We start from the raw sequence: 8,598 nt of genomic DNA, 5'->3' as shown, positions 1-8,598 counted from the left end.
CTACCTTTTTCTTCTTTTTTTTTTACATGCATATACATACAGTTTTATATTAACATTTTAGGAGTGAATACATATGCTTAGATGCCTGTGATAGCATGTCAGCAGTTCAGACAATGCTGCTCCGCTTGTGTACGACAGAAAAACAGGTGAGGATAAAGCGTACGACAGCTCCCGACCCAACATGATTTTTGTCCTGGCACACGTCCAAGTTAAGGATTTTGCCGAAATGCTAAATGCCTGAGAGAGTATTGCACCACATCTTCCTACATAGTAATGTCAAAGTTGACTCACCAGTCTCCTCTTCCTGTTCCTCTTTAATCTGTGGAGGTTGTGGTTCCTCCTGGACCAGACTGGATCTCCTCTCCTCATATTCAGATGAAACCTCTTTACACACAGACAGGAGGAGAGAGAAAATAGCATCAGCAGAGAAACTCAAAGTGCTTTTGTCAACTGAAAGATGACCTTTATTCTCCTATTTGTTTTGTCAGGATAACCCTCGTTTCAAAAAATAAGTGTCTCGAGTCTCTTCACAACGACTCGCAGAGCAAGGCGTTGTGAATAGAGCCCAACATCGGTCTCACCAATGTAACCGTCATTTTAGGCGCCAATGCCCGATATCGGACATTATTTCACAGATGTGGCCGAAGTCTTTTTTTATCATTAATGTAACCTACACTAGTCTTTTAGAATGTAATATGCCCTTATGAAACACGCTCTTTTGGTTTGATATTAATCAATTTCTAACAGCTGCAGAGAATGGATTTAAAAGGCACTGTGCAGTCCAGCTGTCATTCCGGACCCCTCGCCCTCAGAAAATGTCGTTTGTGTACAGGCCCGTGAAAATATATGAGAGATGTTTGAAAAGATGAGACATATTTGAATAAACAAGCGTTTACATGGATAACTAGAGGTCAATATCTCACTCCACGTCTTTGGACATATTTATTGGGCGAGAACAAACGGAGCGCGGAGCACATTTATTTAAATTTATTGAAAAGATTTCCAGCACAGGATGAAATCCTCTACGCCAGACTCATAAACAAACATAATATACATCAATTGAGTGTAAAATCCGCCCCAAATTAGATTGTTGGTTTTGTAGTAGGCCTACACTCACGTCGCCACGGCATTTATAAAGTGATCGCAAGCAGCTGATCCTTCCTTAATTTTGTTGCCTTGCTGTCATGTCCACGCACACATCTCAAGGCTACATGACACATCGCATCGCCATGAATGGAATACGTTTGTAGGCTAGGCCTATATTAATTTTACCCATTCGTGCGTAGTGCACGGCGATCAGTGAGACTGCGCACTGCTGTGATAAGTGTTGTGGGTGAGTGATGCCTGCATGAGAGATAGGCTACTACAATGTCGTCAAGGCAGTCATAATCAACGTTTATGGAGTGATTTGATCATTGATGAACGAATCATAAACATATGGATGAAGGCTTGCATGTGTGCTGGTATGTGCTGGCGACGCACACGGCGGGCCCGACCTCCCGACTCCCGCTTTTATCTGAACTGTCAAAGCACTTATTTAAATGGTGAATGATTAAGCCCTTTACACCTATAGCCTACAATTGCAAATAGGCAAGCTGTATGCTATTTTTTTTATAATATCAGTGATTATATAGGCATCTGATGTTACACTCATGTGCTCCCAAATCATCTCACCAGTGCGCTCGCATAACAAGGCCAGTAAAGCACTGTTTGATTAAGCACAAACTAGTACATTGTAAACATGTTATATTGTTTTTAATTATTGATGTATCCGTCATTTTATTGCCCAATATCGGACATTATTTCACTGATGTGGCCGAAGTCTTTTTTTATCATCATTGATGTAACCTACACTTGTCTTTTAGAATGTAATACGCCCTTATGAAACACTCTCTTCTACATCCTGACAGTTTTCAAAAATAGCAGATCTAAATAGCAGATCTACAAGCTCGATCAATAGCTAAAGCATAACATAATGCTAACACCAAAATGGGTTCCCGCCCAAAATGGGTTAAGCACAAACTAATACATTGTAAACATGTTATATTGTTTTAAATTATTGCGTGATTTTATATGCTTGTAAAGTTGGAAATCTACCTTTTTCTTTTTTTTTAACATGCATATACATACAGTTTTATTTTAACATTTTAGGAGTGAATACATATGCTTAGATGCCTGTGACAGCATGTCAGCAGTTCAGACAATGCTGCTCCGCTTGTGTACGACAGAAAAACAGGTGAGGACAAAGCGTACGACAGCTCCCGACCCAACATGATTTTTATCCTGGCACACGTTCAAGGTTTTGCGGAAATGGTAAATGCCTGAGAGAGTATTGCACCACATCTTCCTACGTATTAATGTCAAAGTTGACTCACCAGTCTCCTCTTCCTGTTCCTCTTTAATCTGTGGAGGTTGTGGTTCCTCCTGGACCAGACTGGATCTCCTCTCCTCATATTCAGATGAAACCTCTTTACACACAGACAGGAGGAGAGAGAAGATAGCATCAGCAGAGCAACTCAAAGTGCTTTTGTCAACTCAAAGATGACCTTTATTCTCCTCTGGCACAGATGCAGACATTATTTCACTGATGTGTGTTTCATTGTAACCTACACTTTTAGAATGTAATACGTACTTATGAAATGAATTAATTAATGTATTACAGCTGCAGAGAATGGATTTAAAAAGGCACTCCCCGCACCGTGCCTCTGACTCTGGAACCTAGGTTGCAGCAGAAAACACTGCCCTGCGAGTGACTGTCATAAATGGAAGTCCAGCTGTCATTACGGACGCCTCGCCCTGAGAACTTTTAAGTGGATGTGAAACTAGAGGACAATATCTCACTGACCACGTCTTTGGAATTATTTATTGGGTGAGTACAAACTGAGCGCGGAGCACATTTATGCTGCCCATGTCTCCTTGCTCACTGGGAGCGGAGGCATCCGATCTATGGCTGTGTATACAGGAATATATGTAATTTATGATCACAGACATTCTAGGGCTAGTACAACTACTGGGAGATGTAGTTCTGTTCAGCTAGCTTAATGATACTTGTAGCTAAGCCCAGTGTTGTTCATAGTCTACTAACCTGCAGTGTGTAGATCGATGTCCATATCAAAATCAATGTCCAGCTGTTTGTTTAGTGTCTCCAGCAGAGTTTGTAGTGTCTCCATCTCTCTCTGGAAGAGGTTGACCATGAACTCTCCCACCGCGCTGAGGCGCTCCAACACAAACACTCTGACGCTAAGCTCCACACTACAAACATCAGCAGCGCCACGCTGCTGTTTGTCCACAACAAACAATATATCCTCTCCCACCGCCGCTAGCTGTTCATTTATCTTCAGCCGTACAGACTCCATTTGACGCTTTTCACCTCCTTTAGGAGACATTTCCACCAAGCTTTCTGTTCCTACTGTAATATAGAATGTGTAATAAAGGCAAAATCATCAACAATTCCCGAAAGACACGACTTGTTCAACAAGCAACGCCATCGCCGATTCGCCGTAATGGAAAACTAGACGCAGCCACGTTACGTTGTGCAAACAAGCACTTCCGGGTCAAATGTTTCCACGCATGCGCACCAAAATAATCCAGGCACTGTTGCCTTAATGCTTTTGCCCTCTGCTGGTGGAGGTGTGTAACTGTGATTGATTGATAGATAGATAGATAGATAGATAGATATACCCAGCTAGCAAGTCATGGCGCGCCGCCTGCGTGAGGCGGTCGCCGCGCGCCGCCGATCGTGTCCTCCGCCGGGCGCGTCGCACGATGTGGCCGCGTCGTTCTTGATCAGCGTGTGCCGTGCGCGCCGACGCGCGTGTAGCCGGCGCCCCGCTACTCTGCCGCGCCTCGAACGTCAGCTACCGAAGGCAGCAGCAGGACAGCGTGGAGCTGTCTTATGACACCCCCCCCCCCCCATATATATTGCGACCCCGCACCCCTCCTCCCCCATGCTCACCTCCCTCCCACATATTTATAGAAACATAATAAAGCAGCAAATGTATACTTAATTTTGTTTCTTTATTAGGAAAAAAAAAAGGTTACAATGAAATAATTTAGGCACATAGAAAAAATATGTAAACAACCAAGTTTAGAATACAAGTGGATGTCATTTTGCTGAGAATGCACTTTAAGACCACTCTTTGAGAACCACTGGCTTCTAAAATCTATAAAACAGTAAAACACCAACTTTCCTGAAACCACCAGAACATGTTGGATAAGATTGTGTCCACATTTCCAGTTTTCTGAAAAACCTATGTTTCTATATTAGTGGTTCTCGAATTATGTTATGTCAAGGACCGCAGAAATATTATGAAATTGGCCGCAGACACCTACAGTATCTGAAAATATGTTGTTCCAGGGACTACCCAGAAGCAAAGATGAGTTAAAAACGTTTGCTCTGAAACAATATATATTCAAAGATTTGCACATTTTCAGGATACAACTAAATAGCAGACCTACAAGCTTGTATCGCGGTCCCTGGAACAACATATTTTCAGATTGGAGTAAATCGTTTGAACACCAATGATACAGAAACATCTAGGCTTTTCAGAAAACAGTCATACCATTCAAACACTTTAACCATCATTGTTGGCTCACGAGCTTGTAGATTTGCTATTTTTGAAAAATCGTGAAAATGTGGCCCAAACACAGTGAACGTTTTAACTAAAAACTGCAAGGATTTAGAAGACATTTTGTGGAATCAGTTCTCAAGTTTAATTTCTATAAAACACCAAGTCTATTCTGTGTGGAGTTAGTTATGTAGGCCCAGTAATGTTGCAATAACAGTTACACAGCAATAAACAGAACACACAATCGAGATTCACCTTTTGAGCAAGAAATAGTGCAGCATACATTCAAGAGTCCATTTGGAAACCCCTATAGCGGTGGGTTTGAACCCTTTTCATGCCAAAGTTATTCAGCATTTGAGCCACGGACCACCGTTTGATGAGCTGCCTGCCGTGCCTGCCCTGGTGGTGGCCGCGAGCAGAAGTTCCAAAATGCACCCTGTCCAACGTCTCCGGCTCTCAGACCCCAGGTCCCTGTCACTGAAGTCCAAGATCCCGTGGTTTTAGCCACTTTAACCATTATTTAAAAAGCTGTAAGCTGTTGAAAACGAGTTTGCTAATTTTGAAACATCGTGAAAATGTGGCACAAATCTGTAAATATATATTCTTTTGCAGCAAACGTTTTAACTAAAATCTGTGAGGATTTAGAAGACATATCAGTTCTCAAGTTTAAGTGCTTAAGTCTTTAAAACACCAATTCTCTTCTGAGTGGAGTCAGGAGTTTCTGAGCGTAGCAATGTGTGTATGTCCCCGTGTCTGTATGTCCGAGCACGGAAAGCTGGGTGCGTTCCTTGAGGTCTGGATGTTGCGTATAGTAGAGGGTCAGGGAAACCCGACTGGTGGTAGCCTTTCCAGCAGAGGTTGCATTTGAAGTCGATAGGTCTTCCTCCAGCGAAAGTTCGTCTGAAATCACAGAATTAATTAAATAAATTATTTTCACCTTAATCATTTCTCTGGCTTGTGATCCATGACTTAACAGTTGCCCTGTGGGTAAAACCCAGCCATTTTCTAATTTCTATTCCTGTGCTAAAATGTGAAAATGTTCTAACCATTTTTATTATCCATTTTATTTATCCATCACCATCATCTCCACTTCCTCCATGTGACCTCCTCATCTGTAATTTGAACAAAATCAAAAACAAAATTGATATGGATTGCATTTGTATAGGGCTCACAACACGTGAGCTTGTAGATCGACTATTTTCACCATGCAACCAAGTGTAAATTCAGGCATTCTGAAATAGGCCTACCTACCATCACTGCTGTGAAATGTGGGATAACGTTTTGATGGCTGTGAGAACCACTGCCTTAACCCATTTAGACCTGAGGACGCATCTGTGTCGCCTCATAGGTTTTAAACATTATTTTAAAAGCCGTTAGCTGTTGAAAAATAGCAGATCTACAATGATATGATATGAACTTTATTTGTATAGCGCTTTTCAAAACATAGTTCCAAAGTGCTGCACAGAACAGGATTAAAACAAGAAGAAACAGACAGTAACAAGATTATAATGGCAAACAAAACAAAATCAAACATACATGTACAAATTGGCTAATTAAGTAGTTAAAAAATACTCTGTATAAAGGTGAGTTTTTAGACGAGACTTGAAAATGGGGACGGATGAATGTGCACTGGCAGTGCATTCCACAGTTTGGGAGCTCGGGCGGAAAAAGCCCGGTTACCCCGGGTGACTAGATTGGTATGGGGGACAGCCAGGAGAGCCTTATCCGAGGATCTAAGGGTACGCACAGAGTTAGGGAGGGATAACATTTCACGGATGTAACTAGGGGCCAGCCCATTTAGGGCTTTGAACGTGATTAAAATAATTTTAAAATCACATCTGGTGCTCACTGGCAGCCAGTGCAGATCTGCTAAAATTGGTGTGATATGGTCTCGTTTCTTGGTGTTGGTCAAGCTCATCTCCCTTCTACACCTCGGTCATTTAAAATGTCATGATGGTAACAAATTAACAATGGTACACAGTTACACATTGCAAACTTGAGGCAAGAGAGCTTGTAGATCGGCTATTTTCAGCAGGATCCAAAGGCCAATATATACAGAAGTTACACAAAATATATGGCTTAACCTTGTTATGTAGCTGCTGTTGTTGTTGCCATGATGTAACTGGAGTAGAAACCAGGTCAGGGTGGTAGAGAACGCAGGGTTCCAGTCCTGAGAAGTTTAGACAAAGACAAAGATACAAAATTGAAATTTGTTTTCAGTAAAAAAAACGTTCAGTTGTTTCAAAAAGTAATTACTTAATTCAGTGGTTCCCACCAAATAACTGTTCAGACAGAGCAGAGACAGGGCAGTTTTTGTGAGTTCCTTTAGAGGAGACAAGAACAGAGAGAAGAGTAAAATAAATGGCTCAGAACGTACCCCCAGCCTCCACCGTCTGGGTCTTGGAACGTCATCTTGTTTGTCTGTAAAATTAAATAATATAAAACACCGTCCATAACGCTTAAGCTGCAGTAGCTTTCTCTTTCTTTCCAACGGAGCTAGATGTTTTTAAGCCTGTTAAAATAGCATGAATTATACGTTTGCAAATCCCCGTCCAAACAATAGATTAGCTAGCTAGCTAGCTATTGCTAATCTATTCCCTCTGCTAGCGTTATAGGGTTACGTGCAGTCGTGCACAGATATAGATCGAAACGATTCTAACACGTGCAATTACACTACACACAGTATATATCAGATATAAAAATACACTGACCTTTCAACTGAATTTCTCCGGAGAAAAACGGCGAAATATAAGCCTTTGTTGTGGAGTCTTGTCTTCCTAGCTCCTCCCTGCAGTCAGACGCTTCTCATAACAACAACAGCAGACGGAGAAGCCTGCAATTCTGCAATGCATGCCGGGTGAAGCCTCGGTCCCATGCAGAACCCACCATAGAGGGGGGGGGGGGGCTTCACGGGTGTATTTACCCCACCACGACCACAGTAGGCTAAAGCGTTACAATTACTATAGTCTGCAGGTACATATTATTAATAAAAATGAAAAATAAATATAGCTGCAAGAAGAAGTAGAAGAAGAATCCACTTAATTATATTCAATAATAGTTAAAAAAGAAGAACAAAATCATAATAATAATAATAATCCTACAATACAATATAATATTATTATTATTATTGAGAGAGAGAGAGAGAGAGAGAGAGAGAGAGAGAGAGAGAGAGAGAGAGAGAGAGAGAGAGAGAGAGAGAAAGAGAGGGGCGGGGGGGGCAAGCCTCAGGACAGCGTCACGAGGGCTGTAAATGCACACTGTTGCGCAGAGGAATGAAAATCTAACTGAGGCGCGATCGTTTGTCGCTAGGACAGAGGGGGGAAGTCCAAGCCAGCCCGGGCGTGCTACGCTGTGAAGGCGACAGCGGGAGGCGGTAGCTAGCGGGGAAATGTTAGCTGGGTAGATAGATAGATAGATAGATAGAGATAGATAGATAGATAGATAGATAGATAGATAGATAGATAGATAGACGATCTACAACCTTGTGTTGCGGTGTGACACGCTTTGAGCTTGTAAATCAGCTTTTTTGCACTTTTGACAATTTGAATCCATGATGCATTGATATTAAAAGGAAAAAGTACTTTGTAATTTGTCATTTTGAATACTTTAGTATGCGTACTTTGTCCACCACTGATGACTGGACACCAACATCAGGGAGTCTAAATTAGTACCTATTAGTAATTACCTAGTAATTATTACTGGTGGTTCATGAGCTGGCAGTTCATAGCTGTTTTTAAATTGAGTGCTATAGCGCCACCCTTTGGCCAATGGTTGTGGGCTTTGTGTCTAAGCAGGGTGACATAGCCCTCTTCCATAATGCCACATTCCGTAAAAAAACAACTGCATATAGTTTGGCCTGGAGTGCGTACATAAGAAAATATGTATAATTCATGTGTCCACAACAAACAATATATATCATGTGTCTTACGCCCATATTGCGACAGTATAGCAGACTTTGTCTTATGAATGAAACTGAGTCCTCATTATATGTTTATATTACACAGACGGTGTCCCGACCGAGCAAACACAC

The 8,598-nt window shown here is 41.7% G+C and overlaps 1 long non-coding RNA gene across 1 annotated transcript; it reads right to left on the bottom strand.

Annotated features, from left to right (window-relative positions):
* Window positions 1-5,123: 5,123 nt before the first annotated feature.
* On the bottom strand, window positions 5,124-5,911 carry LOC308324684. Its single transcript, XR_013964955.1, has 3 exons — window positions 5,820-5,911; window positions 5,615-5,680; window positions 5,124-5,468 (listed from the first exon to the last, which is right to left on the bottom strand). It is a non-coding gene; the product is annotated as an uncharacterized lncRNA (long non-coding RNA).
* Window positions 5,912-8,598: the final 2,687 nt, after the last annotated feature.

The sequence above is a fragment of the Protomyctophum bolini genome (assembly GCF_963924005.1).
Source record: "Protomyctophum bolini genome assembly, chromosome: 11".
In the NCBI taxonomy this organism is placed as follows: domain Eukaryota; kingdom Metazoa; phylum Chordata; class Actinopteri; order Myctophiformes; family Myctophidae; genus Protomyctophum; species Protomyctophum bolini.
This window is presented reverse-complemented; position numbering and strand designations above follow the sequence as displayed.